This window comes from Lepidothrix coronata, unplaced genomic scaffold (assembly GCF_001604755.1).
Source record: "Lepidothrix coronata isolate B3197 unplaced genomic scaffold, Lepidothrix_coronata-1.0 Scaffold126, whole genome shotgun sequence".
Classification (NCBI taxonomy): Eukaryota; Metazoa; Chordata; class Aves; order Passeriformes; family Pipridae; genus Lepidothrix; species Lepidothrix coronata.
In genome coordinates this window covers 365,238-382,583 of record NW_016690306.1, presented here as the reverse complement: position 1 = coordinate 382,583, position 17,346 = coordinate 365,238, and the positions used below count along the sequence as shown (strand labels likewise).

At 42.6% G+C, this 17,346-nt stretch overlaps 1 protein-coding gene across 1 annotated transcript in view; it reads left to right on the top strand.

Moving 5' to 3' along the window:
• Window positions 1-17,346, top strand: part of EXT1 (exostosin glycosyltransferase 1) — a 176,629-nt gene that overhangs the window by 133,621 nt on the left and 25,662 nt on the right. The gene's annotated exons all lie outside the window — the stretch shown is intronic.

The window sequence follows — 17,346 nt, the reverse complement described above, 5'->3', positions numbered from 1 at the left end:
GACAAAGTATTTTTGTTTGTGCTAACACTGTATAATAAAATTCTTGGAGAGTTAGTAACTCTCCAACTAGCGAATGGGGGTTTTTGTGTTTGTTGTTGTTGGGTGGTTATTACTGAGCACAATAATGCACCTCCTGTGCTTTTGAGAAGGTCGAGTGGAGCTGTGACTGATGCCATGGGATGGTGAATGATACAATCTCTCCAGTAGCTGGCAGAATTGAAACCAGCTGTTGGAATTTGTACCCACACAGCTATTGAGTTGAGAAGGAAAGAAAAAACCAGAAAAAACTAGCAGTTCCATGGGGCAATCAAGAACGAGGCATCAGCTTTTTCCTCTAGACTCACCTTGCACAGGTGCTGTCAATTAGAACTTGAGATTTCTCAGCCAAGGTGCTGCCTGTGGAGAGAGGCAGGAGGAGCAAGGCTGACCAGGGATAAGGATGTAATTCTCAATAACAAATGAGCTGTAGCATTGCTTGGGCTGAGAGAAGAGTTTTACCAGTGGATTATTTGTGTATTTAAATTCTGTTGCAATTTAAACTGACATGGAAACCTCTTCAGATATTCATGTTTCCACACTAGGTGTAGTAGTTTGGTGTTGCAAATGTATTAACCGCAGGTTTGCACCAAACATGCAAAAACAAATTAGAAATTGGGAAATACAAACACATTTTCTCATTAGGGGATATAAGTATGTGCTGACTGTAGTACAAATATAATTTTTATTCCATTTGTGTAACCTTTGGTATTTTAATGAAGTCCTGTTCCTGTGTACAGCGTATGGTTCACTGTCAGATAATTTAACACTAAGAAAATCTGTCTTGAATAAATTAGAATATATTTGCAAATTAATTGGTTAATTAGATTTTAGACATCTCTTGAGGACAGGAAAGAAACAGATGTGTGCAAAAGCCACACAGATAGTTTGGGGATGAGTGTTTCTTGTAGGGTTTTATCACTCAGTTTTGTGAAAAACAGCCTTTCACAAGTGCCAAAGATTAAAAAAGCCCCTTGGCTTTAAATGCAGAACATTAAACTCCAATTTCCACAGTGCTGCTGAATTTTTTTCTGGGGCATGGGCAGAGACATTTGGACCTGTTAGCCGAATGATTGCACTCAGAATAGGCAAGGTACCCCTTGAGCTGATTTTTTTTTTCTAAGAGTATCTGTGAAGCCATCTGAAAATCCTCTGAGCTAAACACTGGCAGATCAGCAGAGAGATGCCAGCTGGCATTGTGGTGAAGTCAGGCAACTCATAAGAAGAAGCAGATCTAGGATGGAGACCAAGATTTAGAAGAATGGTCACTGAAGAAAGAAAACTGACAGGGCAGGTTTTTTTCTCAGCTACATCGGTGTAAATCCAGAGCAACTCCACTGAGATTCACACCAGAGTAACTGAGAGCAGAATCTGGCCAACATCATCCACCTGACATCAGGAGAGGGCTCAAATGGAAAATAGTTCACTTACCTTCCTCTTGCAAGCCTTTCTCACCTAATTTTCAGAGAGGTGTGAATTCAGTTTTTCTCGGTTTGGGGACATGGTACAATCGTACAGTAACCACCAACTTATTTTTACTGGTTGGTAGAGGTAATTAGAGATTCTGCTTACCAAAATCTGCACTTGTGTATTCCTTATTGACTTGAACTCCTTCAAAAACAAATTCTGAGTAAATTGAAGGAATTCAAATTTTAAGGGCTCAAGTTGGTCCAGAAGCTGAGTGGGAGAGGATTTTCAGCTTAAAAACAGTGAAGCAGGTCCCATCAATCTGGGCTGATCCTAAGAGCAGCAGAGGTGGATAGCTGGCATTGCTTGCATCTACTTTTCAGCTCTGCCGAAACAGTATCGCAGGCTAGGCCCAAACCACAGGGCATTGATCAGTCCCTCTTGGAAGACAGCTGGTGATAACATTACTTTTGTTTTTGCAGTTTTATCTCCAGGATACCATTTCGGGTGTGTTCCATTGGGTGAACCATTTGGCAAAAACTTCATCGTTAAAAGCAATGTTTGCAGTGTACTGTAAGACAAACAAGAGCCCATTTGTGTGCGTCATCGATCATTTTACAAACAGTCCTCGGGCTACACACGGAACTCGCCCAGTACTGGATGTTCGGGGTCACGATACAGACGTCAGAGGCAGAAGCGCTTTTACTGCTGGCGTAACCTCTGTTAGGCACAGAGTCCCTGATGCTGCTGGGAAGAACCTTCATGTTCTTTCTTTGACCTTGGTGTGTTTTTCTAAGCAGCGGACAGAGCAAAATAAAAGCCTTGTTGCTCTTGATGTGTGAAAACTACAGCCAGGTTTCTCAAGCTCCGGAGGCTGAAGCTCCGGGGCTGAGGTTACAGGGGATGCCCGCTGTTGCACCGTGTCTCTGGACAGAGGGCACCAAAGGAGGCTGCGGGGTCGCTGGGCACAAACGCCGTGTGTCCTTGGCCCAGGACCGCTGTCAGCAGCCACATGCCTTGGGGAAGAGAGCACAGCTTTTAGCAGGGCTGTTGCAGACTGGGATGTGCAAAAACCTGGCCCTGGTGACCTCAGTGCTCTAATTTATGAGAGCATCTGGGCTGGCCCCGAGAGCAGCATGACTCGAGTACTCGGGTAAGAACCTCGCACGGCTGGATCGTGCCAGCAGGCTGCCATCCTATCCTTTGGAGACCCAACCACTACCGGGTCCCGTCCAGCCCGCGGGGATGTCTCTGCTGGACGCTTGGCCTTTCAATCCCAGTTAACCCCAGAGTCCAGCTCTCTCTTTGGAGGCAGGGAGCTCCTGTTCCCACGCAGCAGCTGGCTGTCTCTTGAGCCTGCTCCCTTCTGACCTTGGCCCTTCTTTACTCTCCTGTGCGGCAGGGCTTACCAAGACAGGATGAGACAGGTACCAGCTCTTAGTGGGATTTGGATTGTATGACTGGGAAAGCAGCACTGCACCACCATCCATGCCTGGGATGCTGTGGAACAGCATATCCTTCAGTCCAGCTGACACTGCCCTTTCCTCCACATCTAGCATGTGTGGATTAGTTATGTTCCTTCAAATAAGTAAGAGTGTAGTTGCATTAAGACCTGAGGCTGAGAGACTGCTGGCTTGCAGCTGTGATGAATATAAACAACTACAGAGGAGGTACATGAACATTTCCCTGCAGCATTCATCTGAATGCACAGTGTGCTGGTTCCCTGGGCAAAATGAATTTGCACATTTGTCAGGAGTCTGAGGGTTGAAGAGAGACCCAAAAATTACCAACTACTATAGAATTCACAGAGTAATGGGTTAATATCATATGCCATAATTTCTCTATGGGGCTTTTGTCAAATCTCTCATTCAAGCAGTGTTTGCTGAGGCTTTTGACTTTTGTGGCAGCGCTGGGACAGACAGTAAGGTTGTGTGTCACTTTAAAGGCTTAATTTTTTCCAAATTCCTCACAAAACTGGAGCTGAAAGCTCTCTCATGAATTTCTTGGGGAATCTGCTGAGGCAGCAATTATGTTATCCTTCAGAACTCCACGGAAAAGGTCGCAGCAGAACCATGCTGAACCTGTCAGGCCAAGGGAGAAGGGAATGAAAGGCTGCTCTCTGTGCCTGAGTGGAGCTGGGAGACACTTGTGGAAACCACAGCCAGCTTGAGATGCTGAGGTGTGGGCAGGGCACAAAGCACACATCTCCTCGCCTGGTTGGGTTTCTGCTGGATAGGTATTTACTCAGCAGAGCGAGAAAGCCCAAAGCAGAGGAAGGTATAAACCAAGAAAGCTGTATTTGTGAGGTGTGACTGCAGTGCTCAGACCTTCCTCCCCTCTGAACACAGACCAGCAAGGGGGATGATAAAAAAAGTAAGGAGCTGCCTTCAAATTTATTTCGCATTCTCTCTCCATTCCTGCAAACCTCCTATAGCAGAATATTTATGCATGATGAGAAACTAGTTTTAAACAGGACATCTCAGTGCAAAAGATCATAAACACTGATGTTCCCAACTAAATTACAGAGGTCTTAGTACATTTCGTGGAAGAACTGGCTGCACTACTAGACAGAGATCATAAAACTTTGAAAGACAGAGGGAGGAAAAAACAAAATATTCTGCATAAGGAAAATGTGATTGTATTAATGACGTTACTAATCCCTAGGCTTCCAGTTTTATCCATTCATGTATCCAGTATCTGCAGATGAACGTGGGAGGGTTTCAGTAATCCATTAAAAAAAGATCATTTTAAAGTTTCCATCTAGGCACAATCATTTGTTTGTTTGGGTTTTTTCCCCCTTCTTCCCTGATAATTTATGGATGCCTCTGTTAAGTTTGCCAAAACTGTGCGTTAGTGGTTTGATTGAGGTGATCATCCTTGTGGAAGAGTCTTATGAAGAGTTTTATAGGAATGAAATCAGCTGAGATATATAGAAATATAACACTGATCTCTGTAAAAAAAAAACCCAAAACATTTTAAACTGTTCGTTCATCAGATAAATAATTCTTGAATAAGTTGAATGTGTTGGTCTGAAGTAGCAAAAATCCTGAAGATTATTTGTTATCAAGTGTAGGCTGTTATTGTTTAGTCTGTTTGTTGTAACTCTAGTAAAGCGATCTAAGTAGTGCCTAGGCTTCTTACCAGAAGATACCCCCAGGCATTTCAGTACTAATGTAATTGGATGAAGTTTGCATGATGGAATATTGGAAATAGGGGTTTTGTGCTCAGGACTATGAAAAAGCACCAGATACCAGTAGCTTTTACAGAAAATGGAAGGCCAGATGGACCAGGAGATTACTCTGTCTGATCTCCTGTGCACTACAGCCCATTCTGTGTCACCCACTTTACCCCTGTGCTGTGTCCAGTAAACTGGGATGAGTTACAGCATGTCCTCCGGCTAAGCACTTCCTTCCAATTTCAAGAGATCACTTAGTGGAGGAGCCACCATCTCTCCTGGCAGTTTGGTTCAGTGCTTAAAATACCTTCAGTGCCGAGCATTTGTGCAGATTTCTATTGATGTTTGTTTCACTTCTAAGTTCCACCTCTTGATCCTTGTTGTGCCCTTTTTCAGCAGGTTGAAGAACTCTTGGTTCCTTTTATTTTTCTCCCTGTAGAGCCACTTACGTGCTGTAATCAAGCCGGTTCTTCCTCTTCTCGCTGATAAGCTGAACAAGCTGAGGTCTTTCAGTCTCTCTCAGAAGGGTATTTACTACAGTCCCTTAAATAACTTCTCTGTCCCTTTTCTCTGTCTTCAATTATTCAACAGCTTTATAAAATGTGGGGATATTAGCACAGCGTGTTTTCTGGTGTCTGCCTCACTGACTCCAGGTACAAAGGGACAATTTCTTCTCTGTGTGTACATGGTTGATGTGTCTAAGGATTCATTTGCTCTTCCATAACAGCCTTGAGCTGTTTGTCCACAGTGACCCTCTAATCCTTTACACAATTGCTCCTTTCTTAGGTAAAAAGTATTTTTTTCAGATGCCAAGCATTACAGAGGATTTTGGTTTACTGCATTTTATAGTCTCTTAAACAGTATGTAAAAGATGTCTGTGCTCCATGAGGATGCTCCAAAAAACCTGCTCCGGGTCTGCACCTTTTTAGCCTCCGATGTTGGCAGAAATTGCTGACGCATCTAACACGTGATTTGAGGCACTGCTGTAGGAAAATGCCTGTATCACAGCCCATCTGGAGTCTGAGAGAGGGAGCTGGGGGAGAACAGCTGCTCGGAAGTTTGCAGGGAGAGCTCACGGTCTCATTTTTAACCCTTGGGGACAAGGCACACAAAACCTAGACTGAGCTGAGAACTTTGCAGCCTGTTCTCCCAGTAGAACAGGGTGCTGCAGTTAGAGTTTTTAAGAGGTAGGAAACTGTAGTTACCCTGGTAGGCCTCTTTTACAGATGTCTTTTTACCTGCTCTGTGCATATCACTGTAATTTCAAAAATAATATATTTTAAACCTAATACCAGAATTAACACACCTATATAAAAAAGCAGTCCACTTGCATGTTGTACTGCATCATTGCATGCCCTCTCTTACAGTCAACATCATTCCCCTCCATCTGTTGGCTGTTAGCATTTGGCCAAAGAGCTGTTATTCCTCTGACTAATCTCATCATTGCTGGCATCCTCTTGTAAACCCTTTTGTCTGGACAGTGATGTTTTCCTTGGCAATCTGCAAAGTGCACCAGATCATAGGTCTCTCAGCACTTGCATGCTGATGCCTTTCCCTTTCCATCTGTCCTTGTGCCTTCACTTCTGGAGGAGGTATAAAAGGGCAGGGCAGGTAGCATGGAGAGAGCAGAGGGCTTTCTTGGCCAGGCAGTGTCATTCTGGCCCTGCACGCTTCCCAGTGGAGCTGGAGGAGGTGTCTGGCAGTGTCCCGGGGCTGGGGCTGGTAGAGCTGCTCCCAGGTGTGTGTCTGTAGGTGTTCTTCAGCTACTGACCACAGAGCAGAGTCGCAAACACACTTGGGAGTTCCCTGCCCTGCAACTCCACAGCTCATGTGAGGTGTTCCAGTATTTCGCAGATCATAGGAGAAGATGCCAAGATTTGCCAAATGTGACCTGTGCTTCTCATTAAGGTTCTGGCTACGAAACCTGCAAGCTTTAGATTTCCTTGCTGAGATACAAAATTTCTCATGGTTAAAGCTTTATTTGGAGTGGAGACTACTCCCTGCAAAAGACAGAGTCCTTTCAAGTTTGCAGACACTAGTAAGTAATTCTGAGACAACTGAATTTGTTGGTTTCTTTAAAGAACCATAATTATTTTAAAATGACAAACTGGTCCCTTCCCTTTGTTGATAAATGTTTTATATCTTTGCTGCTATGCTTGAATAGTTTATGTAAATAATTTATTAGCTTGCAAACAGACGTAGCACATTTAGGCAAACACTGCCCAGCAGGGCAGGCATGCAAAAAAAGGGAAATGTGATTATGAGTGATACTGAGCACCAGGAGCAGGAGTGGGCATCAGTTGGGACTGAGAAACACCATCTGCATCTCTTAGGTTTGGGCCCAACATAGCTCAGATGCCTGACACTGTGGTGAGGTATTAGGGGTACAGATGTGAGCGGTCAGGCATTCACCATCAGCAGGTTTGTGGTTTCCTTGGGACTCTTAGGAGCAAAATGAAAAGAGGCACTTAGTTACAAAATGGTCTGGTTTGGGTAGTGTTTGGCACTTAACCTTTGCATACTGGTTTTCAAGTCTCACTTTGCATGCTTGAGAAGAGATCTCCTTCAAAACAAGGTTTTCAGTTTGCTTTGGTTGGTCATTCCTCTGACATTGTTCTCAAAATGGGCCTCGATTTTTGAAAAAGTAATTTTGTGAAAATTGTATGTCAGGTTCTTTGTGTGTCAGGGCAGGGTCAGGCAGGAGAAGAAGGCTAAGCACATGCATCAGTGGTTTCCAGGTGAGAGTCCTTTGTAAATAGTGCAGAAGTGTGTGCATGTAAGTATGCGTGGATGCAAACATGCTTCTAGGGTTTTTTGGACAGTGATTTTGCATGCTCAGGCTGGGACCTAAAAGTCCCACAGTGCCACAGTGGGGAATCATAGAACCATTGGAAGATTTAGGTTGGACCTTAGAAGATCATCTAGTCCAATTCCCTGCTGTGGACAGGGATATCTTTCAGTACATCAGGTTGCTCAAAACTCCAACCAATATGACCTTGAACACTTCCAATGACAGGGCATTCCTAGCTTCTCTGGGCAACCTGTTCCAATGTCTCAGCACCCTCAATGTAAAATATTTCTTCCTTATATACAATCTAAACTTACCCTCTTTGAGTTTGAAACCATTACCCCTAGTTCTGTCAAAAGTGCATAACTCTCCAGCATTACAGAATGTAATATATATAGGCACTCTGATCTGGTGCAACGTTAGCTGAAAACCACTGGAATTGCCTGAACAACTCTATGAAAGGTAAAAAATGCCTAACAAAAGTCATCTGCAATTCTAAATTTACACTTAATGGCATGTGACATCCTCTGACGCAGGAGAGTCTGGCTCCAAAGGGGACTTGGTGATGCAGAGATGAAGAGGAGCCATGCACTTATAGATGCCTTTTTTGCTGAGAAGAACAAATAATAGAAAACTTGGATTTTACTGTTGTCAGCAGAAGTGAGCAAGCACAGAGAAGGAGCAGATCTGTGATGTGACAGATTTCATTTTACCTGGCCACTCAGTGAAGCACAGTTCAGGTTCTCAAACTGCACATGGTGTGGCCTGATGTAGTTTTATGTTTACAAAGCTGAGAATGCAAATAGGAGGCATCACCAAAAACCATTTTTCAGTGCATTTTTCCTTCTGTATCCTCTTTTCTCTCTCTTAGAAAATGAAAATTATTTTAATACTCACTGTTGGCTGCAACAGGGGAAAAAAATGTGGAGTTTCCTCCCTTTCCACAGGTCACACTCCTGCTCTGCTTTATTGCAGAAATTAATCCTCATTAAGTCTTGAAGATCAACACCTGCTGTCAGTCAGTGGAAACCACCCTGGACTGTAAACAGTGCTGGGATTTCACCCTGAACTTCAGTGCAATAAAATCAAAATACACAGAATGAGGGTTGTTTCCCCCTCCCCACTTTGTATCCTAATCCTATTTTTGGGGTAGCTTTGTCTCATTTATAGAAAGGAGAGAGAATATACTTGGAGATCCTGAGATGAAGGCAAATATAAGAACTGACAATCTTACCAGAATATTGAAGTGTCTAGATGTGTTGTGGTGTTACCACTCCTGGGCACTAGCTGCAGCTGACCTCGTATGAATAAATAAATCACTTCTCTATTTCACTCAAAGTTGTTCCATGGATTTGCTGAACTAATTTTTCCTCCAAGCGTGGTCACATTTTGGGTCAGTGTGCCTAGACAACATGGGGCTCTGCCAGCAGTTCCTGTGCAAAGTCCCTCTTTGTTTTTTTGGAAACAAATCCAGTCATTCATAGAAATGAACTCCTGCATAATTAGAGCCAGTACTGCACATCATCTTTGCTTTCCATTTTTAGATGTTGCGTCTGGAGGACTATAACTTTTAAAGATGCCAACAAGCCACTTAGGAGCTCGATAGCCGTAATGGGAAAATCTGTGGAGCTGAATAGAAAATGATAAGCTTCGTAAGGACTATTCTAAATCGTTTGGTAAAGAGCTCAGCCAGACATTCAAAGCAAGAATAGAAACAATAACCCCTTCTAATTTGATCTTCGGGGGGTTGTGCTTTCTCTACTATTCTGCTGAAGCCCCAGTCCTACAGGCAGCTTAATGGAGAGGATGGTGTTGTTTACGCTGGAGTCCTCTGGACTCTGCAGGATCCAGTTATTGGACTGTGGCAAAAATGGGTGCAGAGCACTGATTTTATTCATATTTTACCATCCAGGGCTTGTAATCAACCTTTTCTCTTTCTGTGTTAGTTAAAACATTCAGTAACCGTAGATACTGAAGCATGATACTCTGGAAAACTGATCCTCTTCAGCACTATTTAACCTCGAGTTTTCAGTAAAGAGCTATTTAAAAATAATTAAGAAAGATTTGGAGGCCTTTATTTTTTTTGACAGGCAGGAGGGAATCATCAGCTTCAGAGCCAACAGGTGTGTTGACAGGAGAGAGATCTCATAATAAGTCTTTTATTTCTCTGTGTGCTGAGGCTTTCAGGTATGTCCTGTAATCTCAAAATTAGAGTGGGTGGCAGATGAACTAAAATTTGTTTCTTTGTTCAGAAAATGCAGTATAGATTTTTCTTTGTTTGGGTCTTTAATCCAAACTGATGCTTTAATAACTGAAATTCTAGTAGTGGGTTGTTTTTTTATTTTTCTAAGTTAGAGAATGAATCGATAAGAAAATTGTCTTTGCAGTGGGAAATTACCCCAAAGTTGTTCACTGCTGGACTGTCACAGCATGTGACTTTGGTTAATGGGATCAGATGGGGCTATTTAGGACTAGCGTTTGACACTGCTTCACTGCTAGAAGGCGGCTAAAGTCCAAACAAAGTCACTCTGTGAAGGACAGAATATAATAGCCCCAAAGCATAGAATTACAGAATGATTTGGGTTGGAGGGGATCTTTAAAGATCATCTAGTCCAGCCCCCCTGCGATGGGCAGGAACATCTTCCACTAGATCAGTTTGCTCAGAGCCTCATCCAGCCTGACCTTGAACACTTCCAGAATTGGGGCATCCACAGTGTCTCTGGACAACCTGTTCTAGTGCCTCACCACCCTCACAGTAGAAAAAAATCTTCCTTGGTCCAATGAAAATCTATTCACTTTAAATTTGAAAGTATTACTCTTGTCCTGTCACTACAGGATGTGGTAAAAAGTGTCTTTCCATCTTTCATATAAGCCCCCTTTATATATTGAAAGGCCACAGTAAGGACTCCCCAGAGCCATCTGCTCTTCAGGCTGAATCCCAACTCTCTCTGCCTGTCTTCATAGGAGAGGTGCTCCAGCTGATCGTCTCTGTGGCCTTCTCTGGACCTGCCACAACAGGTCCATGTCTTTCTTGTGTTGGGGACCACAGAGGTGGGCACAGTACTCCAGATGCAGTCTCACCAAAGCAGAGTAGAGGGGGAGAATCACCTCCCTTAACCTGCTGGTCACACTTCTTTTGATGCAGCCCAGAATATTACTTCCCTGTTGAAATACCAAAGCGGACTGTCAAGAGTTAGATACTACTTTTGACTTACTCCTGCATTTTTCTATGCAGAATACTGAGGAACAAAGCTGAGTAGATAAAGCCCAAGTTTAGGTTGCATGGCAGTTTCCTCATCAGTGAAATGGAGGTGCTGCTTTGTTCTCCTGCCAGCAGGCTGAGGTTCTTTATATTAAAATATTCAAAAAGGAGTTTGTGATCTCCAGAAAATGGCAAGGTAGAGACACTATAATGATGCAAAGTGCCGGTATAATTTATTTTTAGAAGAATCCTGTTAGAAAGAGCCTGCCTGAGCCACTGGATCATCTTAACAGGCTGGCCTTATCTTTACCTTGTAAGGGTCCAGCAGCTTGATGGTCAATAAGTGCCAGATGGGCACATTTCAGACAAAGAGGATTCATACATGTTTTTGTCACTTCAGAGGGTGTGTCGGGGGAAGTGGGTCCAGGTAAAATCTTACCATGTGGCTGTGTGGGTGTGTTCCTGTGCATGCATTTGTGCATGTGAGCATCATCATCTTCACTGCTTTCCCGCCGACCCGGAGGGTATTGAATTCACCATATGTGGTGCTGCATTTACATTCCTCACAAGGTACAAACGAGCAGTGCATATGGTTTTCTACGGACTTCTCTTGTGCAGCCATGTTGTGAGTTTTCTTGCTGCCAGCACAGCGAGGTGCTGCGGTGAAACAGGCACTCTTAGAGGACTTCAAAGCCTAGGAGCCAGTGTTTGGTTTTAAAAGAAGCGCTGCACGGTGCCATTAGCAGGTTGATGGTAACTGGGGCGTAACGCTGCCTAGAGAGGCACCTCAGCAATGTTTGCCTCTAACAAACCCGCTTACAAACCCTCTCTACCACACTTGGTAAATAAGCAGTTATCTTTAAATATCAAATTATGCCGGTGAAACCACGTTTGCTACTGTGTCAGACTACTTGTTCTAGGTGGTGTAGCCCCCAGGCTGAGAGCCAGTTGGCAATATTTGGCAAGCCAAATGTTGTGCATGCTTTGCATGCACCATATAGATTTGCAGGACATTATGTGTAAATATTTAGACAAAAATCTTTAGAGCATTTTTATTTGTTAGAATGCACATTGACTTTAATGGCTTGTGTATCCAAATATTTCTGTTCATAATATTGAAGTGAACTGAATCCAATGGTGATGCCACTGAAGACTTTAAAGATGACTTCAGTTTTAACGTTTACTGTCCATCTTAACTTTAAAATAAAGTTCCTTTAGTAGTCCATTAAGATGAAAAGTCTACTTCCCTGTTTTTCTTTATTAATCCAACCTTCCGAACTAACGGAAGATGCTGGCATGGAAGGGAGAAAACAGTCGCACTTTGCTGTTAATTGCTGCATGTTTGCAGAGTTTAATTTCCATTGCATTTAATTTCCTAGTAGAATTGTGCAGAATTTTCAGGTTGGGCTCATGGCCACACTCGGCTGTTACCCGTGTTCCGAAGTCACTGTTTGCACACGCTGCCGCTGCACTTAGACTGTAGCATCCCTTGGAGTCCTGCAGGCAGGGCAGCGTGGTGGCAGCGGCTGTGGTAATGAGCTAGGCTGAAAGAAATACTCCAATGGCTGCCTTTCAGCACTTGGCAAGAAAATCCTTTTTATGTTAGTTTCAAGGTCGTCAGATATCATTATAGCCAAGTATTAAAAATTTCAAAGAAAGGAGGCAGTGTGTTTGATTTATAGAATAATTATCTAGCTTTCGCTCTAACTTGGCTTTGGCAATGGTTTTGCAAGCACTCGAAAATTAAATCCATTTTTTATGGCACTACAAGGTATTATCTCACAGCAAATGATAATTAAACACCTGTGAAATCAATTAGCCCTTTAAACAGGGAAAAAAAAGTTTTCCAATTATGTTTTTGCACCTCCAAACTTTCTAATTCCAGAACCAGTGCTTGCAGAGCGGGAGATGAACTGGCAGCCAGTAGCCAGTTAACCGGCATTAAGATCACCCCAAAGCCTTGTGCAGCCGTAAATCCAAAAGCAAGCAGTTCCAGTGACGGCACCCTTCCAAGTAGGATGCGTTAGCCTTCCGAGCTCAGTCTTGGGCAGCTATCTATCTGACACACAGCTGAGCTGTCAGCTCTTCTACAAAGGCAGTTACTCACTTGTTGTTTTCAGTGCCAAGTTTTACTTGACAGTTTATTTAAAACCCAACATACCTTAATGGAAACCAAGCAACGAGACACTCCATGTGACTGAGTGGGTTTCTTCTCAGGCTCTCCAGCCAGTAGTTCAGAGCCATCTGCATTAAGCATTCACACATGGAAAAATGGCCAGTTGGTTAATGGCTGAAACCGAATATACTGGAAAACTGGGAAACACTCCACCGTTTACCCTCAGGTTATAGGTGTTTAATATCTGTCTTTGTTGTAGCACTTGAACTGATGCAGAGACTTCTGGAAGATGCAGTGTGTGTTACAGATTAAGGGAGGAAGCCCTAGACATAGTTGGTTAAGTGCCATTGCAATTTTTTGGCTCAGGAAATTAAAAAACAGCTCTCGTCACATCTGACATCTACAGCGGTATGTGCTGATAATCCCTGCCAAAGAGGAGGTCCAGTATCTTCCAAAAGATGGATTATGCGTGGCATTATGTGTGTCAAAATACGTACTGCTGAGTTAAACCCATTGCATTTGATTTGGGTTAAACCTGTTGTATTTGGCTTGGGTTCTATTCCTGTATTTCCATCTGAATTTTGATAACCATAATATGCACCTAGTTTTCAGTGAATGCTGCATCACCAGAGAGGAAGGAGACAGGTTAGGATGCTTAGGATTCCCAAGGTCTGCTTAGCTGCTGGAAAAGCCACCAGTCATCTGTATCTCAAGTTTTCTATCTATGAAAAGGGAATGGTGATGGTATCCCATATCTGTGTTCAGAGGATTAGATAAGAATAGATGGACCCTACGTGACAAGTGGCATAGAGCTGGATAAAGTATCATAATCATTGCATCTGGACATATCTGCTGGTATAAACAGCCAACATCTCTTTAGACCTCTTTTCAATCAACAGTGATGATGATGTGGCTTTCAAAAAAAAATAGTTTATATTAAAATTGGTAATGAAAATGTTTCCCAGGCTAGTTTATAATCTCTAAAGTGTAGAGACATGGGGAAATGCTTAAGCTGTAAGAAGGAATGTATGGCATGGCTGATTAGTCACTGCAGAGCCTCTGCAGCCTGCCCTGGCTGCTTGGGATAATGGAGAACCAGGAATCCCAAGCAGCCCTCTAATCCATGTGCTGATTGACAAGGTCGGCACATCAGAAAGGGAAAAAAAAAAGAAGGGGGATGGGGAAAGACAGAAGCTATGTGTTGGATCAAGAAGTTAAAGTGGTAAGAGCATTTGGCTGAGCAGAGTTTCTCCTTCAGATAATTTCCCACACGGCATTGCAGTGTTTACACTTGTGTGATAGATGGGGCTAAACATGTTTTCTCAACTATGGGTGGTAAGAGGGAGGGGATAATTCAATTAAGTTGTGAATAAATTAGAATTGATTACAAATAGAGCTATTCTTTTATCCTACCTATCAAGGTATTAGCTGTGAACAAGGTACACTTAATCATTACAAAGGGAAGCCTGAAAGTTAATAAAGCATGATGCTGATACTTGCAGAGGGATGCCAGCTTTGGGTTAAATCTGTAGCTATTTTAGTTTTGAAGACCCAACTGTCATTTTGAAGGCGTATGCATTTTGGATTTTAACATGTTTGAATGCTGCAGCTGAGACCCAGGCCAAACCAACCCTAAAATTGGCAGTAAAATGTTACCTCTGTGCAAGCGTGCAGAATGAAGGAATCAGGAATATATGAGCAATAAGCATGTGCCCCCACTCCCCACAGTCTTCTAATGTGGAAACCTGGAGCTTTCTGGAAATAAATACCCTCTGAGCAAAGCAGAGAACTCCTCTCAAAAGCTCCTCTCAAAGCTTTTCTACACTAAATGCTTGGGAAGATTAGCTGCCAAAAGGAAAGGAAAGTGCCCAAAGTACTGCAGTACTGAAGCAGCACAAGAAAGGAAGAAGTGTCTGGCTGGCTGCCTGTGCAGTGCTCTGTGGTGCTGGCCTTTTTTCTGATTCCTCACCCTGAAAAAGCTCCATAACTGAGTAAAACCAGAGTGTCTGGATAGGCAGGTAATGCAGAGCTGTCCCCACACCACAGCAATGAAAGCTGGAAGACTGTAACAAATGTCCTTCCCATCTTCAGATATTACCAGCTAATGGAAATAAGTAGTTCTGAAAACAGATCTAACCCCCATTGCCAGGGGAGAAGAATAAGAGGAGGCTCTGCAACAACCTCTTCTAAACACTTGACTATTTTCTCTATAGCTTAAGGCCCCTTCACCAGTCGCGAGTGGGGTTATAATACTTCATTGCCTCCCTGAGGTCTTGTTGAGGTTGGTCAGTGGAGATGGTGGGGAAATCAAGCCTGTTGCTGATGTGATACTGGTATTTGCAGTAGATGCCAGGTCAGTGCTTAATGTACAACGTCAGTACTCTAGATGAGAGGGTGTTCCTGGAAGTCTGTGCCAGCTCTGATTTCTCTCCTGGTCAAGTGAAGGAGAAATTTCAAGTCCAGCAAAGATTTAACTCCGATATCTACCTTTAATCATAGAGATTATCTCACTGACTTCACTGAAAGTATTTGAAGTCAGAGTTAAGGGAAGTGCAGAGATGCTTCTAGGTATATGCCATTTGCTTTCTATGTGGAAAAAATTGCCAGTCATACATAAACAATTTTATCTTCCTGACAAAAGCCTGGCAAAACTCAAACCTCCTGTTGTGTGTGTGATTCCTACTGAGCCAAATGAGAAGTCTGAAACTGAAAGTTGCCTTGACACCTTCTGTCCCCGCCATGGCCTGTGGGCTGGAGTTTCATTTACCTGGTGACATTTTTGTGGCCAAGGTCTCCTCCAAATGCTGCCTTGCAGTCTGAGAAAAATATGAAATGCTCTCTGCTGCAAGCTCTACTCTGAGATGCTGTTTGGTACATGTAAATTATTTCCTCCAGAAGCAACGCTTCAAATTACACTCTGTCAAGTGCTTGCAACTTGACAGAGATGGTTTTGTATCTGTGGCTGGCTGCATGTGTTGTGTAAAAGGTGTTTCCAAATTAATATGTAAACATACTGGTCAATCTTCTGTCTTCCACCTAAGGCAGGGTGCCCTCGTTGCTTTGCACACTACCCATGAACTAGTAGGAGTAAAAGTAGCTCCGTGTGTTCATGGATTTCAAATAGATGCTTGATCTTGGAGTCGTCTTTGAGGGGATTAAACTGAAAATTGATCCCTTATCACTGTGCTCAAAGATCCTGTTGAGTTACCTTAAGGCATTTTGGTTGAAATTGCAGGGAAATTTGTTCAATAGAAGAATCTCTGGTGTGGTTCATTCACCGCAGCAGTTCTTGATGGATATTGCTTTAGTCTGGACGTGCTCCTTTTGTATTTGTGGGTTCTCCCCGAAATGAGTAAATTTTTGGGAAATTTTGTGCCGATATATCAAGATTAGGATGAGGCTTTCTGTGTTCGTATGATGTAGATAAATTGCTTGATGACCATGAACTGTGCTATTACACAGCCCAGCAATAAATCACATCTTAAGTTTTAAAAGGCACAAATGGGAGCAAGATGCTAACTGGTTTCCAGGTGGAAAACGGTCAACAAAATCCTTTTCCTTTTTTTTCCTTTTGTATAACTATCCTAATATCAGCAAGTTAGATATGAAAGAAAAGGTGTCCAATATAGGATGTCCCTGGGATATGGAGGACTCACTTGCAGTGGCCTTGCTCTCTGCATTTCTTTGTATTCTGGTTTTGCCATCAATCTTTTGTGGATAATATTGCATTCTGGGATATTAATAGGATTTTACATTTTTAGCAAGCTAATGATGGGGAACTTCTGACTGGTGTATTCTAGCCTTACAGGATATTCTATTTTTGGTATTTATTAACATTTTCTGTCATACAATATACAGCAAAAGCAATGAGCCTCAGACCTCTCGATATGTGAAAAAGGAATGCTTAAAAATGGCAACTTTTTTTTTTTTTTTGGTATTCCAGTTTCCTAAGATTTTTCACCTGTGTGCTGTGTCAGTGCTGACTGGTGAGCTGGGACATGGCTGCTAATCTCTATCCCACACAGAGAAAAAGAAATTACCACTCAGATGGAATATGTATATATGTATTTTAACCAAAGTTGAGATAGAATTTAAAAAATAAAAAGGGACTTTGAAGTCTGTTTTGTAGTTTTAATTAATGCAATGAGGGTTTTTATTTTACTCTCAGTGGAGATAATCTTAATCCATTCACAGTGACCTTTTCTTGTGCAAATTAGCTATACACGCTTGTTTAAGCAAATGGGCCTTTGCAAGACGTCTCTTCCTAAAGACAGAGCTTATAATTGAAAATTGGCTTACTCCCATCTGTCTGGCCTGTGTGAGAATACAAATGGAGATCCCAACTTCTTTGTATATAGAATATAATCACGTATGTATGTATATACATACACAGACACACGTAGAAAAAAACTGCTCTGCCTGCAGGCCATGGTAAAATTACATTATTAGTGTTAGAAAATTTCAGTGCTGCAAGTTGCTGTCAAAATAACATCTATCTGCAGGGTCCAGGACCTTCTGGAGAACAGAGGGTGTTCAGTCTGGATCCTTTTGACTCAGACAAGGTTGATGCCATTCACAGTTCCATGGGTTGGTTTGCCAGAAGTACAATTAGCTAATAACAG